We start from the raw sequence: 18,832 nt of genomic DNA on the forward strand, positions 1-18,832 counted from the left end.
CATCAAAGAAGACCGATTGTCTTCTGTGTTTAATCGAAATAAGACATTTGCAAACATCTGCTTTTACTTTGGAAAACAATGACAAAACCAGTAACACGGTACAACGTCAATCCCCCTTTTTTTAAATCAATTCGCGAATATCAAGTACAAGATAAACACCTATCAGTTGTTAATAAATAGTAATCAGCGGAGAAAAAAAAATTGCGCTTGTAATACACTTGAATGCACAATTAAAATGAATCTGATTCATCCATTAATCGATTATTATTATTATTATTATAATAATAGATTATTCCATTCTAAAAATATTCAATAGTGACAGTCCTAGTGTTTATTTCATACTTTATATTTGTATAGTGATTAAATAAATAAAAAACTAAACGATTACTCAATTATTAAAATAGTTGTCGATTATCAATCGATTGCTTGTTTAATCGATCAATTTTGACAGCTCTTAACTATGATCATACTTTTAATGCCACAGAGTCTGCATCAGCACTCAGCATGTCCACCGCCATCATCAAGACATGAACACAATCCCCCCCCCCGCCCCCGACTTGATCCCTAAGCACAGCACATCATTCCCGGCATTACGCTCCACAACTCAGGCCACAACCTCGGAGCACAGCATCCGAAAACGCTTCCTCCCTTGTGTTTGGACACCAAAGGCTGACGGGATTAGGAGTGTGTGGGCTGATACGACTCCGCTCTGATGCTATCCATCGGATAGACATCATTATGGAGGATGTGGAGGGGAGTGGGGGGGGGTCCCACGGGCACTGGGATTAGCCCGCTAGATTTTCACCACAGGTGATAAGGGAAAAGGAAAGGAAGGCTGGCAGAAGCTACACAACATAATGGGGAGATAGCAGAGCGGAGATAGGAAGGCAAGCCAGAGAAGCGTGTGGCAGCAGAATCTGAGTGAAGCTGTAAACAATAGCTACAAGGATGGGGCAACTTTTGAGATAGACGCTGCGACACTCGCTCGTTCGCTCGCTCCGAAATTTACAGAGCGAGCGGGTGAGAACAGCAAAAGTTTTCCAGTATTGTAAAAGAAAACGATTCTTGTCCACATGGAGCTGTAAAAACAACGGTGCACTATGTTTTGCTAGTCCAGCAGTTGACGATGTCCCTTTGCAAACCTGACACTTGTGTGAACTACAAAACCTAACTGAATGAATAATTTAGTGGTTACTGTACTCGCTCAGTAAGCAGCAAGTCCCTGGTTCGAGACCAGTTCAGGTTTTCAAATGTTTATTGAAGAATTGATGGCTTGCATTCTGAAGAGTGCTCAAACGCACAGTTCCAACAGCAGACTGCAGTCGGCTCGCCGGGGGCGTGGCAATCACACGGGGAGAGGCGGGGTTTTACGGAACCGGGTATTTAACTTCCACGTTACAGAAATAGCCAGAAAAACACCTAATATTTCATAAAAAAATGACATCACCATGGTGTCAAAGGTAAGATTTAATCATTATATGCCTAGAGTTAACTGTTTTAAGTGTCCCAAAGACGTATTTATACGTTTTTTTTTATGCTAGAGCATACAGAAGGCTTTGATGAAGCCTCTCAACTGCAAAGAACAGTTGCAGAAATGGTAGTTATTACACAAACGGCCAGCAGGTGGCAGCAGAGCAAAGGAGATCAACCAGGGCCATCTAGAAAAAAAAGCTAAATTACTTACAATTGTAAATAGATTTGTTAAAACTGATGAAACTTAGCTCTCTTCTAATGATAATTGTTGCAAAGCGGAAACAGATAGAAACATACTTTTTTTCCGTGATGAAAGAAGAGACTTTCATGCTTCTTTTGATAGGTTCCATGCTTTTATAACAATGGAACACAATATTCTGTGGGCCTTGCAGAATCAGTCAAAATCCAGTAAAACAGCCGGGAGCGAACGGGATTGCGAAATGTGAAAATGGCGGCGAGTGAAAGAGTTAACATGTAGTACATCCGAAATCTTGTTTTAAAATAGTTGGCCAAAACAGGTTTTTTCCCTGTTAGAAGTTGAAAAGGAAGTGGTGTACAGTAAACGGCTCCTTAGAGACAAACAAAAACTTGACAACGCTTTCCACAAGCCACTTGGGATGTCTTCTTAGGCGGAGGTTAACCGGAGAAGTTCAAGGTAGGCAGCAACTGCTGGCGATCGTACGCAACGAACGACGTGACGTGCTGGCTGTCAACGCGTCCTTGATCCCCCTCCGGTTCAATGTTCAACCCCGAGTGGCACGAAGCGACGCAAACCCAATCAAGACCTTTTACAATTCGTCTCTTTCAGCCATGCGCACGCAGATGAATCGCACGGATTAATCCCTCGCATATAGTTCCGCCTCGCTCAACATATCAAACATGTATTCCCTCAGCCCAATAAATCCCGGCTTAACCCTCGCCCCCGCACAACCGGGCGGCTAGTTATCGCGGCGGCTTTGACATTAGCATGCGCGCGCTCTCATTTGGGAGATCTTCTTAAGAGAAGGTGATAAAAGGGGAAAAAAAAAAGAAAGCTTTCTTTCTCCAGTTGTGACTTTCTCAGCCTTCCTTCCAGCCGGGCCCGCCTGCCTGCCTTTGCCATCGACGAGTCGGGGAAGAAACGCCTCATCCGCTATCTTTTCCTCCCCCCACGTTCTCCATTATCACGCCGCGTCGGAAGAGACCAGCTTGACATTTTTCTTCTGCGCTTCTTGGCTATTCAGTGGACACCTGCGTACACTTGAGAAACAACTGCCGTACTATGCAGGAAAAGAAAAATCTTGGTTTTTGCTACCATTATATGCCGAGTCACCTCTTAACTCTTTGACTGCCAAACGTTATCCAAAAAAAAACCCAAACGGTTGCCAGCCGAATAGGAGCATTTTCACTCATCTTTCAAGGCAAACAGAATATTGTGCGGTAGGGGTGTTAAAAAAAAAAAATCGATTCGGCGATATATCGCGATACTACATCGCGCGATTCTCGAATCGATTCAATAAAAAAAAAATCGATTTTTTTTTTTAATTTTTTTTATTTTTTATTTATTTTATTTTTTTAAGAGCTCAGAATTGTTCATTCGGTAGTCTTACCGATTCAACGTCTTATCATCATTGCCTTTTTTTTTTTTTTTGTGTGTGTGTGAATCGATTTTTAAACTTCCATTTTTAATGGAAAAATATTCAACAAAACATCTGACTTCGGGTTAGGATTCACACCTTGAGCATGGAAGAATGTTATATGAACGGAACATTAAGCCTTAATATTTTATTTTAATGCTGTTCAAACATGAAACAGATTACAACCTCTATAAGACTGAAATTTCAGATAAATAAATAATACATTTTCATATAAATCTTACACTCTACAAGCTTACTGATTAGTATTTTCTAAATTTGAATGAAAAAAAATCGCAACAAACGAGTTATAAATTCGTATCGGGATTAATCGGTATCGAATCGAATCGTGACCTGTGAATCGTGATACGAATCGAATCGTCAGGTACTAGGCAATTCACACCCCTATTGTGCGGTATGACGACATAAATATGGTGGATAGTATATGAAAGATCCGATTCCATTCTTTCATGAGACCTTTCTTTAGTAATCACCGTTTGAAATTAGGTCATTTGAGTGCAGAGGTGGGTAGAGTAGCCAAAAATTGTACTCAAGTAAGAGTAGCGTTACTTCAAAATAATATGACGCAAGTAAAAGTAAAAAGTAGTCATTAAAAAAATGTACTCAAGTAGAAGTAAAAAAAAAAAAAAAAAAAGTATTTGCTGAAAAGAATACTCAAGTACTGAGTAACTGCTTGAACATTGTCTGATTTATTTTTTTTAAAAACAATGTAATTAGACAGACAAAAACGTTCATTTTGTTGGGGTGAACCCTCTGTTGACACACAAAAAAAAAAAAATCCGGCTATGAGTTTACAGGCGAGTAAGCCATTGAAATCACACATTCAGTTTAATTTGCAAAGTTAAATTAACTATATTAGAGTAGGATTTCTGATGATTAATATATTAAATCTGAGTGTACACCTGAAAATATTGTGGTCACTACATTTCTGTTTTAATACCCATCCAGTAGAACAATTAGAAACGTGTACTTTTTAGCCTAAATCTTTTTTGTTGACATGTGCTATCATTGCTACATTGAATAAGAATGGCTTAACGTTGATATGTTTTCTTACCAGGTTCTGGCATTACATGGAGTCAAGCGTTTATCTGTTCCCACAACTTCTTTACAGTTAATAATTTGTGACACTTAGTGGCTACCGCCAATTCATGCCTCCATACAACATGTATCGTCATCCGTTTCATGTGAAAAGGTCCTTTTCAACACTTAAGACAAATACCTGCCTAAATACAGCAGAAAAGGAATTTAGGTCAAACTTACATGTTAACTCAGGTTCGATGCGGAATTTATATATTCCAAAATGTCCGTTTGTTTCGACAGACACATAAGACACCGCATTTTGAAGCTGTTATTCCGCACGGCGTGTGAGGGGGAAACATGCTAATTATATGAGTCCAAGGGTGTTACGTTCGAAATGCCGCCCGCTAGTGTTTGCCTGTGGTCATGTGACTGCATTGTTACGTCTGATTGGTAGAATGTTAAGGGAAGGAGTCGTCATGTGATTATTGTTGCTACGTCTGATTGGTGAAACGCAGTCATGTGGCAGAACAGCTGTTTGCGTCTCTGGTAAAGATAATAAGATAATAACCGAAAAAAAAGAGAGAGAGAGAGAGAGAGAGAGAGAGAGAGAGAGAGAGAGAGAGAGAGAGAGAGAGAGAGAGAGAGAGAGAGAGAGAGAGAGAGAGAGAGAGAGAGAGAGAGAGAGAGAGAGAGAGAGAGAGAGAGAGAGAGAGAGTACTGTACCGGTAATGACTTTAGTGTAGCCAAATACAGTATAGTGGAGTAGCGATCCTTGTCACACATCTACTCAAGTAAAAGTAAAAAGTATTGTGTGGTAAAACTACTCTTAGAAGTACATTTAAAAAAAAACAAAAAAAAACGTTACTCAAGTACATGTAACGGAGTAAATGTAACTGAGTCGTTACTACCCACCTCTGTTCGAGTGACATAATCGAAAATACAAAAATATAAAGAGAAAAACAAGCTTTTTGGGAAAAGATACATATTTTTACTCAACAGTGACTTTGACACTAATATTTTGTGTTGACCAACAAGGCAGCGTTGCACAAGACGTTGCGCTGCCCATTGAGAAAGGGGGGGGGGGGAACCCATAATAAACATAAATTAACGTTTTTGGCGGCATTCATTAGGATTTTAGAATACGTCATTAAACGTTTTTGGTGGTCAAAGAGTTAAGGTGGGTCCTCATCAGGGTTATTACCATACTATAAAATTGACTTGTTTTAGTTGTTTTGTAGCTTGAGTTGTCACAAAAGCAAAAAATACTACCATCAATGTCATTGTTGCACTTGACATGTTTGTTTGTTTTTTTTGCTCCAAAATGGGCGTTTTTGCTGAAACCAACCCATGTTCTACCGCTGATTACCAATGAACGGAAAAATAGCAACAAGAGTTTCTTCTCTGCTGTGACACAAACAATATTCTGTTGGCCTTAAACGATCCGCCAAAATGCTGTAAATCGTCTGGCAATATGGGGAAACGCTGCTTTGAAAACAGCTGCCAGGGAATGACTTGATAAAACTTTTACAGGGTTAAGTGTCCTTTGCAGAGCCATAAAATAATAAACACGCAAATGTGACAATTTATGCTCATCAGAATGAGGTCTTCTATCAGTTTTGGTCTGATGAAACCTTGCTGGTGTGCTTCAAAGAATTTGTCATCTCTTTCCTTCTCCCTCCTCTTTGGAAAGCCACAAGCTAAAAATAACATTCACACCACGTCAGTATGCTACTTTGATAATGCAATGACGCCGCTTTGGGTGTTGGAAGAAAAAAAAAGGGCGCCGCAGCTATAGATTATAAGAGAACGTGATGATAAAGTTAAATCTTCAGCCTCGCTGAGCGATTATGCTAACGAGCTCATTCCGTATCCGACGGTATCGGAAGAGCGGCGATTATTTTCTGGACGGCTTTGATCGACCGTAAAAGGAAAGTTAGCACCGGCTCAGACCTCCGCGGGTCAAAGGTGAGCTTTAACACGTAGATGACAAATTACAACGTTACACTGATAGGGTTGGTAATTACGGTTTTAATTGGACGTAATGAGATTGTCGGCGGCGACAAGCAGAACTCGGTGGGGAAAAAAAAAAACGCTTACGCGTGTCCCCTGTGACCTTTGACGTGCGTTCAGGTGACGGAGAAGAGGGAGTCGGGAAAGGTCCTGCGGATTAGTGGCGGCGTGTCGTAAAAAAAGGGAACCGGTCCAGGAGCCTCATCACTCTGACAGCAGATTAGTGCTCCGCGGCGACAGAGCAGACGGCGCAAGATTAACTTTGATCTGCAATTTCTCTGTGAGCAGCCGCTGGAAATCAGCTTCCTCCCACCAAATGGCCCGAAAACTCGGTCGGCGTTTGCAGTGTGAGCACAAGACGGTTAACTAAAGAGAGTTGCCAGAATTTTGGGGCCCTCTGGATTCACGCTCCCAGTAATAACGACGATTTAATCTTCGAAATAACCAACTTGAGGCCATCATTCATTTGCTGCAGCCGCTCGTTTGTTTTACTACTGGCTTCAAAAGTTCAAGACGTTCAAATATTAGCGGCGGAAAATCTTTTCTAAAGGCTTTCACAGTCCAGTGATCTGAAAGTGAATAAGACCAAACATTTTATGTATTTATTTATTTATTTATGTATTCCATTTTTTATTTACTTATTTATTTATTGAGTAATATTTATTTATTTATTTTATTTATTTTTTATTTAGTTTTTATTTATTTATTCATTTTATTTATTTAGTTTTTAAATTTAGTTTTTATTTATTTATTTAGTATTTTTATTTATTTATTTATTTATTTATTTATTTTAAGACCAAACGTTTTAAAATTTAAAAAGTGGAAATCTCCATTTGAGTTAAAAGAGTTTTTAAATTTCAGGTTAAAGTTAATAAAAAAAAAAAAAAATATTAGGTTGCTCAATCTTAACTCATTCACCGCCATTGACGGCTATAGTCGTCAAAGATCCGTTACTGGAAGGGCTCTCCTGAGTTGTCATTTTCAATGATCATGTGAAGACTAAATTGAAAGACTCTACATTTGTGTGTGCTGATTGACTGGCGACCATTCTTGGGTGTCCACCCAGACTCTCTGAAACATTCAGAGAGGATCGACTGTCACAGATCACAATATTATTTGGATCATGACAGATGAGTCAAAATTCTCTAAAACGGCTGACAATATGGGGAACTTTTTATGCAAGTACCTGTACCTCTACTCAACGACATCGTCAGTACCTTTGCCACCTCGCCCTGAATTCCTCCATCTTTGAATCAAACACGAAGGTAGACAACCAGCTGCGAGTTCAAAGGGACATGTGAACATCTTGACTGGAGACTGACAGAAGTGGCGAGGCGTAAAAATGTGCCTGAGCGTCTCTCTCTGAGAAAACGGTGGCCGGCAGCCAGGCTGGTGACAGCAGCGTGCCCGCCAGTAAACGCGCGAGTAGCAATGAACCGGCGAGAACCCGCGACGGCGCATCGGGGAGGAACCGAATCCTTTCCAACAGCTGCTGAGCGGCCCCCGTTGGGGGGTGGGGGGGGGGGGGGTGGGGGGGGGGGGGGGGGGGGCAGAGTGGATACTGCAAGCTGCTGCCGTCTCCCCACTTCGCACGCATGGGGGACATCATTACTTTTTCCATTTCATTCCACGAGAGTTCTCCCTGTCAAATCAAAACGTGACACCAGAAATAATAACTCGGGGGGGCCGTGGGCGCAACAGCAACACGACTGAAAGGTCATTTTGTTGATGAAAATTGGTTTCGCGGCCGCGCAATCTATCGGTCGTCAGCGGCGTTACTGTCTGCTTTCACGCCACTTCGGTGGCTCATCAAGCTGACCCGGGGGCCACGAGGAAGGACTTATGTGCGCTTAATGACACAACTGCCAGTCTGTTCAACTTTATTAGGGGTGGGAATCTTTGACTGTCTCATGATTCTATTCCGATTTTTGGGTCTGCGCTTCGATTCGGAATCAGTTTTTGATTCAAAATGGTTTGATTGACAATGTTTTCTGCTTCAATTTATTGACGTGCAAAGAATCGTCATGATCTACTCTAGTCTGACTCGCTAATGCTAATGCTAATTAGCGCTCTACTCGCGGCAATTTTACCACTCAAAAGATCAGCTATTCATACAAAACGCCTCAAGAATGCATACAGAGAAGCATCTTAACATACTTACCGGCATATGCTTTTCCTAAGCTTCAAAAATACAACTTTTATTGTAATAACTAGATTGTGACTTTTTCCTTCTACTCCCTAATGTGGCTAAGACTTAACAGTGTATCAGAACGCGCGGAACCACACTGCCCCTGAATGGCCGAATCGGGAACAACATGAACACCGCTCCCAAATGGTGGTCTTCATGTGACGTCACGACAAGCGCCAAACCCCAGATGGGGGACAGGAAGTAATTTAAATACATACCGAAAGAAGACGGCAGAAATGGATTAAAAACCTTCGTCTGAAATCGGGTGGAGCAAAGTTGGACAACGCTCATATATGCAGTGAAAGGTAAGGATACAGTAATGAAACTGCTTACATAGCAGCTGAATAAAAACTCAACAGGCCGGTGTGATATTACCGGAAACATAGCTAACCGTGATAATACTATGTAGAGTTTGTTCTACAGCTTGTGTGCCCATGCTAGGTAGTGTCTTTTGGTTTTTAGCAATGCTAGCTACGTTAGCTATCACAATGAGTGGTTCTTAAATTCCTTCTTCCAGGAAGGCCACAACATTGTTAGACCTCTGAGAATGGTTAACCTAGCAACACGTAGAAAATAGCAGGTAAAGTAACAGTTAGCCAGCTAGCTTGTAGCCTGATGCCAGTGTTACCGTTGTGTACATTTGAGTTCAAAAGAGAATGATCCTGAATCACATTTATTCGAACAAAAACAGAACGGAAGCCATTTTGTGCTTCTTTTGATCCGAGTTCGCTGACCCAACCACAAATGAAGTAGTTGTAAGCCTCCATCCAGGCTTTTATACGTCATCATTTGGCTAATGGTGTAGTACGATATCTGGAGGACGAGGTAGTTCGCGATGTCGATTGCCTCCACACCAGGCAAATCCGACACGAGTTCGGTAAAATCTCTTTTCCTCAGAGTGGAAGGATCATATCTGACATATTTTACTATTTTTAGAACCTGTCACCCAACGCTCTCCATCATTTTCATTGGGTGTTCCGTACTTACTTCCTGACCCCCAGTTGAATTTCGCGCACCGCCGGAATCACGTGATTGTAACTCACCTATAAGGACACACACAAACAAGGGCAAGACAGTATAAAATAATTTAAATAAAACTGATTTTGGGACATTTAAAATCGAGTCTGAATCATACTAAATAAGAATCGATTTTTGGGCACACACTTATTAAGTGTCTTATCCGGATGAATGATGTTGTTGACGCTGCCGACGAAAGGCCGCGTTTGGAATCCGGCGTTTACAATCGTGACTGAATGAAGGTTATTCATTTTAATCACACGACAGCACGCCCTCTCTGCCACCATCCCGGGGGGTTTGCTATATTTAAGCACTTTTTCATTTCTTCTCCTTTTTTTTTTTGGTCTTGGCTGATAGCAAGGCAATTGCTTTGTGGGATGTCTGCCCTTGAAGAATCAGACAACAGAAGGAGATATTTATACATACTGTAGATGTGAAGTTGGAGGGAGCTGTATCAAATTCAACGCCTACCTTTTCCACTGTGTTAAGAAATCAAATCATAAGCTTTTTTTTTTTCATCCCCCCCTCCCTACACACCCCACCTACTTTGGCGCTTTTACTTCTCTTTTAGTCGTCGTTGAATGTTTCTCCTTCCAAAAGAGAAGCGATGTTAGTTTTTTGTAGCTCGTCTCTAAGACTCGATGTCAGTCTTCGGGGAGAGACGGAACAAGTCGGATCGTTGTCTCCCGTTTCTGCTATCTGTTCCTTCTAATTGGACTTTTCCATCTGTCGAGGTCCACAAATAGTCTTCTGGGGATTGTGTCGCTAAAGCGTCCAATCAAACGCTCTCATACATCAGCCAGAGTCTGCTTGGAGGCTTGCCATACATCTGAACGGGGGGCGCTGTGTGCCTGGTGAATAAGTAGAGTTACGCTCGACGCTGAGGCTGCCACCAACCGCCGTTCGGAAAATGAATAATCCCCGTGGCAATGTTCGCAGTCTGTGATGGGCTGAGTTGGTCGCGTCCAATACATTTTGCTGGGCCGTCATCAGCCATCGTTAGTCCGTTATTATTTCAAACTGAACCAAACTGTAATCGTCAGTCCGTAATCGTTATTTTAACCACGCTTTCGTCATTGCTAAGTTACAGTTTATCACCACTATTTTAGGAAAGTTCAACTGGAGTGACTCCAGATTAACTGGCTCCCGATTCCACCCGTGGCGGTGAAACACTACAGCAGTTTCTTGCAGCCAGTCGGGAGTTGTAAACGAGCCGATTTGGTGTTCAAACGTTGTTTGAATTGAACCGTTGTGCAGTGGAACAGTTTCCGCGTTGCTTGTAACGAATCGGCGGACGGGAAAAACTAAATTACTGGACTGACACTGACCTAACGGCCACAGCTGGAATCAGGAGCCAGTGCCGGTAGAACCATAACAACGGGGCGACGTAAAAAAAAAAGAGCAGAAATGGGATTTAGTTGGCAGCCAACACAAACACAGTTAGGTTTTTTTTTCTGAACCTATCGCGCGTCACTCGTACCCCGGCGTATTCACCCTCGCGACCAAACACGTGTTCGTCAGCAAAACTGGAGTCCGTCAGTTCGTATTGACCCGTTTAGCGATGATTACGGTGACAGATGATAACCCGCTTCCATCGGTGCATAGTCCGTCAGTTTTTTTATTTTTTATTTTTTAAGCGATAAAACACGTATTAATCATTCTCCAGCATTGGATTAGGCATTGCGTACAAAAATAAAAGTGCAAATATCTCTGGCATCTTACTCCCTGAATTTTATCAGAATTCGAACGGACCGTGGGGGATTCCTATGTTCCTGGTCATGTGATCATGACGACGTATCCTGTGAGTAACCGGAAGCCGTCGTCGCTCATTTCAATGGGAATGTACTGACGTAATGGGCAAGAAAAAGACGTCTTCGATCCCAAATACTGTTGAGAGTCCTCAACACGTCCGGTTTCATGTCATTCCGTGTGGGGGCGGTGGTGGGTGGATGCTCCTAATGTGGGCTAAAGCGTCCTTAGCACAGGGCACTCGTTTCTGTTGTCATTCGTTCAGTGTGTATTTTACACACGCGGTACGTCACAATGATCACGTGGCTGTCCACAATGCCCACTACAGTACTTAACTCAAAAATATTCATAAAAAGTGCTATAATATCATAATTGCTCAACATAAATTGGCAATTTTTTCAGGGAGGAGTTGAAATTAACCATTGCACAGAATAGCTGGTTAGTTTTTCAAAAGTCTTGTGTTCCCTTAAGTTTCTCGTCATTTGTAAGCAAAACGGGCGTGACGGACTGACGGACATTATGTCAGTACTGAAAGAGGCGATGGACCTCCAACAGGGTTAATAAATATTTCTGCGCTCCCCAAAGATGACATTTTGCAACTCTGCTTTCCGAGGATCACGTTCCAATTTTCACTGGGAGCTGTTAATGATATGGGAAATTGTGTTCCCTCGTGCTCGCCGCTCGTTTACATCCCATTGATTGTGAGTCGGAAAGACTCGGGAGCGCGCAGTGGGACGTGTGACAGTGTATTTGCGCCGATGATTACAGCACATTAACTTTGATGGATGCCGTTTCGTAGAAAAGGCGACGGGCGCTGCGACGGCCGCGCCGCAGCTTGTTTACTCGCAAGCAGATGTCATCACGAAAATTGCAGTTGTAAACTCCTGAAATTTTTTTTTGACATTTGCATCTAAATGCGGCCTGTTCTGTTTGTGATTTAAAGTTAGTAATTAAGGTAGACTAAAATAACGTTAGTAATTGTACAAATAGTTAAGCATATTATTTTACTATAGAACGCTTTATTTCAGAAAAAGAGAGCAGTTAATCGAAACAGGAAGTGACATCATCAAACCGGAATTCGCGTCAACGAAAACAGGAAGTATAGGAGTTAGATCGTCAGTGACAGAAACGTGAGAAACAGTCCAATCCAGTACAATCCACACACATCTAACGCCTTTGGTAGCATCGTGGGTATGTACAACTTTGTAGTGTTGTTTATCCACATTTCTGTGGCATTATTATTTGAAAGGATGTTTATTTGATGACGTTTATAAATACGTTTTGCTAGTACGCGCTATTTGTGTTAGCCTAACACCATTATTGTAGTGATTGAGGTAATGTTTGTGTAGTCCATTTGTGTATAAGTAATTAATTTACAGTAATCTGTACATTTAAGGTGTTTTTATTTTCACATCTACTTGGAAGTGAAAAGTGATATTGTTTTATACTGTTGTTACTTGTTACAGTTTCACCTTCTTTACCATCATTAAACCAGTGGACCAGAGCAGCGTCTTCAGAGTCGTGATGTTTAAGATGATTTTAGCTGACTGTCCGAACAAGGCTGAGACAATACACGGCCACTTGACCTTTTCAAGGCAATTGAACGCGGCATTATTCGGGAGGCTGATGTTGGATTTCCCCACTAAAAGACGGCGAAAAAAAGATTCACGTCTCATGATGAATTCAGCCGGCAATGGAAACGATGTCACGTGCGCTTGCTTGGCGCGCATGCGAGAGCGCGTCCGCACGCGCGAGTGAATGAGACTAAAGCCGGCTCGGAAATTGATTGCCGTGTCCGCTTTTATTAATGGTAATGTCGCTGGCTTTTCTCCTGGGCTCGACTCGCTTTCTTCCCTTTTAGCTCCAATGTGAGACTCTTACTCCAAACGAGACATATTCCATTTGTCTGTGGCCGCAAAAAAAAAAAAAAAAAAAAGAAAGGCCGCACAAGCTCGAAATATAACTCTTTAAGCTCATCCACAGGGATTAGGGACAATTGGCTGAGGGGGGGGGGGGGGGTTAATCCAAATAATAATCATCTGTTTATGGTTTTCCACTAATACCTTGAAAAAAAAAAAAATCCGCACACGGAAATGCAGTCCTTAAGCTGCTGAGACACGGCGGCTGATGCACAGAAGTGGGAAATCCTGAGTGGAAGCTCAACCGACACTTCAAGGACACCGAATCCGGCAAACAGTCCGAGAAAGTTATCTCTTTTTAACGGCAATAATCGTGATATTGCGATATTAAAACTGCCAGAATATATCGTCGTCGTCATGTTACGATATTAAAAGCAGCACATCTGTTAAAAAAGTCGGGTTGATTTCCATTTAGCACCCTCTGGTGGCTAGCTTTTTTTAGTGCAGTTTAATTTTCACAAGGCATGTTTTGGCCCTTCTGTTTAAAATGGTCAGATGAAGGGGAACGTAATATGCTTGTAAACTGAGTCAATATGTGGAGGAACACAATGTGTGCTCGCATTAGTAAGTGCCTCAATATTTAGTCTTATTAGAGATTGTAGGTAGTTTACATGCATTGCTGTAATGTACAAAAGCACAATATTGTTTTTTGTTTTTTTTAGTAGCAGCTCATTTTTTATACAAGACATTTTTTTTGTATCGCCAACCTCCCCCACAATGTGATAATTATCGTATCGTAACCTTCATGTCGTATCGTGATGTTTGGATATCGTTACACACCTAACTGTTAGCTACCTTGGTAAGCATACACCCTGAAAATTCATCATCTACTTTTTTAGAGCGCCTTGTTGTCTTGTGTGTGCACATTTTGGTGACAAAGGTGGAAGCGCGAGGAGGGGAGAAAAAAAGAAAAAAACAGACTTGACAGGCAATGTGCGTATCGGGGGGCTTCTGGCTAATGTGGTTGCTTTTGAGCGCCTTGTCGCCCGGTGAGATCTATTCCAGCCACTGGAGGATTTAGGTGATATATTTTCATGGCTCAAACATATACCAATTAGCATCTAATTTTCCATGTCGCGGAAATGGCATTTGACTGACAGTTGAGCGTGGGGTTGTTTCAGCACAGTCACGGCTTGATTTTTTTTTTTCATAATGGTGAAGCCACAATTCAATATAGTCCTTCAAATTTGTCAGGGTTGTTAACAGAACCCTTCTCTGTGGTGTCAAATTAAGATGAGATTTTTTTTTCACTTTACATTGACTTAATGTAACTTAACATTACGGTGTGTTCTAAAGTGCAACCCAGTTTTCAAAGCAAACACGGTGAAGCAGCTTGTCACTGTTATGCTGCACGCAAATAAAATAAGTTGCCGATAGAAGTGGAGTCTTTTTTTCTTTTTTTTTTCCCGTACCTTTGATCAAGGTCTTAAGAATTTTTAATATCAATTTTACTATCTGGTCTATTACTTTTGTTGTCCTTGCTTTGCCTTTGAATGTCTTCAGCTGTCGTGTTTGTAGATGCTTTTAGATGATGTGCTTTTGGCTGCGTGATCCCATTGAGCTGCCTTGTATAGGAAATGTGCGATGAAATCTGCGCTGAGACGCAAATGAGCCAACCATTGATGTTTCAACAAACCAATACTTTTAGCATTGACGTGAGCCTGAAAATCTAAAAACGTTTGTCAGTGATGACTTGGCAAGCGCAAAATACTGTCATCTGCCTCACTTGTCTCGTTTTTAAGACCCAATCTGGCTGCCCAGCTCGTTGCAGCGCGTCTACTATCAGGGCAATCTAGGACACGCATAACGTTGAGTGTCAACAAGCGGGAACTGCGAATAGTAGAGCCGTCTGAGCCAGGGTTATTATAGTTTGGGAATTTTTCATTTTAGTTTTGAGTTTTTGTGTTTTTTTTTTTTAGTTAGTTTTAATTAGTACGGAAGTGTATTCCATTCACTTGGAAAAAAACAAACTTTTTCTGACTAATTTTTTGGGGGAGCTTTGTTTTTTTGAGTAATTTTTTTTCTGTTTTACTGAATATTTTTTTCTGTCATAACAAAATATTCTGAAAAACTGGGGAAAAAAAATATTCAGAAAAACACACAAAAAAATCCAGTCATATATACAGGTCAGTGGTCTGCAACAAGTCATTTGGAGTTCAGCGGTCCAAAAAAAATTACCCTGAAAAACAGAAATTGGTGCTCTGTTTTTTGGAATTTTTTTTTTCTTTGTTTTTTGAAAGAATTTTTTTCCCCCTGTTTATTGGATTTTTTTTTTTTTCTGTTTTTCAGAATTTTTTTTTATGATAGAAAAAAATATTCAGTAAATCAGAAAAAAAATATTCAGAAAAACAGAAAAAAATGACTTAAAAAAAAAACAAACAAAAAAAACAAAGCACCCCAAAAAAAATTGTCAGAAAAAGTTTGTTTTTTTCCTCCAAGTGAATGCAATACATTTCCATAAATTAGTTTTCAGTTTTAGTTTCAGTATTATTATATGTTTATTTATTTATTTATTTATTTATTTATTTATTATTGTTTTTATTTTTTATGTGTATTACTTGTGCGCAATGTGTAAAAAACACCATGGGAGTGACGTCATCGGAAGGTGCTTTTCTATTGGCTGTTGTGCTAGATGACGTCACTTCTGTGCGACACACTTTCAAACGTCCTTATTCCGGCTAATATCCAAAGATAAAAATGAAAGACATTTTTGCTATAATTATGGGTCGTTTTAGTTTTGTAAACATAAAATGTAGTTTCAGTTCATTTTCGTTTTTATTTTATTTCGTTAACGAAATTGTTTTTTGAATTTTAGGTTTAGTTTTTTTGTTAATAAAATAACCTTGGTCTGCGCTCGAATTCTCCGCGTGGGTTAAGAGTCATCGGGATTTCGAGTCCTCTGAATGATCAGTTGCTCAGTTCAGAGGTTTTCCAAAATACTTTCATCCACATATTAAACCTTGCTCGGTTCCAACCTGGCACCATTAAAACCTTGAAGGTTGTACCACAAAATGACTTTGTCATAAAATGAGCTTAGTACCTTAATGGGAGGAAACGTCAATTTTTATTGACTTAAGTCTTTCTAGTCATCGCCGTGAAAAAGCAATGCACGAGTTTTGTGATCGTTCTTCCGAGCGTCAACTTTATTGTCAGGCCCGTTCCGCATACCAAGCGAAAAAGCACGACTTTAAAAACAGATTATTCGAGAGGGAGGAATAATCAGTTTGGAGGCTACTGACGTCGACTCGGCTTGCCAACTGATCGAAACCTCATGACTTATTCAAACGGCGAGCCCAACAAGGGATTGAACTTTCTTCTGATTATCAAGCACCAAGCCGAGAATGAGCTCGGACCCGGCACTGCGCGTGCGCCTCGGCGTTCGCGCCGCTATCTGGCTGCTTAGCGCCAGAGGCTATTGATTGAAACAGAAAAAATAACAAAAATGTAAAAAAAACAAAATCATGCTGGTAGGGAGCCCTTTCTGCCTTGTCATGTGACTTGCTGTGAATTTACAAGAGTTCGGGCCCAATAAACGCATCATTACCGTTTTGGCTGCTGTGAAGATTTATTGCTCAATTCTCGCTGAGAGTGCGGCAGTAAAGTCTTGATTTAGTACAGCGCTAATGCTTTAAGGGCGGAGGGCGCCGATTTGTTGGATTTGATGACATCATTGCGTTCGCCCGTGATTGGCTATTTGGAACAGCTCAGCCCGCTTGCGCTTGTATTTGCAAATGAACCTCAGCTTTATCGCAGTTCGTAAGTTTGCAACCTCATTATAACGCACATTTATTGACGGATGCAACATAACCCTGGTGGCCCTGAGCTCGGCCCCGCCCCTTTCCGTTTTTGTTTGAAACTCAAACGAAGATAAGTGAAAATTTGGACATTTGGGAGAACTTTATTTACTACTGAAAACAATATGGAGCTATTTACTTACCGGGATACTTGACTCATTTAGCAGTTTTCAGCAGTATAAAGTTTTAGCTACAATTAATTTGATCACTTAATCATTTTTAATACACAATATTTTTAAAAACACATTTTGCCACTTGCTGTTGACTGAAAATGTCGTCACAAGTGCTCAGGAAACCAGCAACGACCAATCACGGCTTACCTGTTTTCTGGGTTTGGTCCTTTGGGGCTAGCAAACTGAGCCATGATTGGTTGTTGTTTCCTGAGCACGTCTGATGTCATCTTCAGTTGACAAAAAAAGTCACAAAATTAGTTTTTGTTTTTTACCGTACAGTACACACGTATTTTAAATTATTATTTTTTTATTCAATTGTCATGAAATTATTGTATCAATTACTAAAAAATAAAACCATATTAAAATTAGGGAATTATTTTTTTACACTGTATTGAAAATTTAGATGTAAATTGAGGTATAAAATGTGCGATTAATGTGCGAGTAATCGTCAGTTAATTATTGAAGTCAAAATTTTAATCGACTGGCACCTATTCGATATATATATATATATATATATATATATATATATATATTAGAGGGTATAATATTCTGAGGGAAAAAAAATCACAAATCTATGAGAAAAAAACATAAAGTGGCCAATTTGCGGGAAAAAAACGGACAAATTTACGAGAAATAAACTCTGATATTCATGCCATTAAAATTTGCATGATAAACTCCTATATATTCAGAAAATATCAAAATTGATTGATGAGCTCTGTTGCGCTTACTGCAAAGGACAAGCAGCGTCGACAAGTGACTCGTTCCACCATGACAGACAGGCAAATACGAAGCCAATATTTCTCCCATTCATTCCTCGAACGACTTGCATGAGATCAGTGGAGGGCGTCTGAAGCTGGCTGCCAGTGACCGGAAATAACGCACGTATACGCCGACGGCCCATTACCGTGCCGTCAATCCGGTATGGACACGTTGGAGACGGTCAAACGAGACCGTGACGGTGACACTGACACACCTGCGCGAGAGAGGAACGAGCCGAGGGAGAAACATAGCCCCGAGCGGCCCTGTTTTTGCGTCTGCTTGACCAAAACGGCCTACATTAGGTGATGTATGCGGCTATTTATAGCAGCTGGGGCACGCTAGGAAACAGCTGCCATGCGTCAAGGGGGTGACAGGCTGACATCCTTCTTCGCAGCGGGGACCTCCGTGCCAGGCGGACAGGAGGACGGACACTTTTTTTTTTTTTATGCCCAAACCCAAAAAAACGGGGGCAGAGTCTCTTATCATTCCTCTAAGCGCGCACGGAAATAAAATAATCTATGGAGCCCGTGGCAAAGACGGAACAATGAAAGTGGGTTAACGGGCGGCCGGCGCGGGCAGTCGGCGGCCAGATCTTCCTTTTACAGTCTCGTTCAAGCGGGATATTTATCACGAGGAGCTTTTTTTTTTTTTTTTTATCGCGGCGCGCTGGCGCCGTAAACTGGCACGGGATCGCACGCGGGAAAAAAAAAAAAGCGAGACGGCGGCGATCGCCCGCGTCGAGCCGAGCGGCTCCTTCCGTTAAAAAAAATATTAAAAAAAGAAAGCTCTGCTAATGTGTTCCCATCAAAGTTTTAGCGCACACTCTGAAAAGGCGATGACAAGCGGCGCCTTCTGTTAATCTCGTCCATAAAAAGTCGACATTGATTGCGACACGCTCGGAGGATGAAAAGACGCTCGCTGATGGGGAACATTACAACGTCACGCTCCGTAGAATTTACATGCAGGTGATGGCTAATCGTTGACTCGTGGCTGGATTTTCTTTCTTTTTTTTTTTTTTTGAAAAATGAGCTCCGTCCCGATTCAGAGGTCACGTGTGAAGGCCGATGATGTCATGATGCTAATAATGCTACCTTGG

General features: G+C 41.2%; 1 protein-coding gene and 1 long non-coding RNA gene across 10 annotated transcripts in view; one reads left to right on the forward strand and one right to left on the reverse strand.

The window, feature by feature from the left end:
* kcnd2 (potassium voltage-gated channel, Shal-related subfamily, member 2) overlaps nucleotides 1-18,832 on the reverse strand; it is a 73,982-nt gene that overhangs the window by 30,162 nt on the left and 24,988 nt on the right. The gene's annotated exons all lie outside the window — the stretch shown is intronic.
* The window catches only part of LOC144016480 (uncharacterized), a 125,070-nt gene continuing 118,425 nt past the window's right edge, over nucleotides 12,188-18,832 (forward strand). For all 4 annotated transcript variants that reach the window (XR_013282920.1, XR_013282922.1, XR_013282923.1 and 1 more), the window contains exon 1: nucleotides 12,188-12,282. This is a non-coding gene — a long non-coding RNA (uncharacterized LOC144016480). The remainder of the gene's footprint in view (nucleotides 12,283-18,832) is intronic.

Source organism: Festucalex cinctus, chromosome 3, assembly GCF_051991245.1.
Source record: "Festucalex cinctus isolate MCC-2025b chromosome 3, RoL_Fcin_1.0, whole genome shotgun sequence".
Classification (NCBI taxonomy): Eukaryota; Metazoa; Chordata; class Actinopteri; order Syngnathiformes; family Syngnathidae; genus Festucalex; species Festucalex cinctus.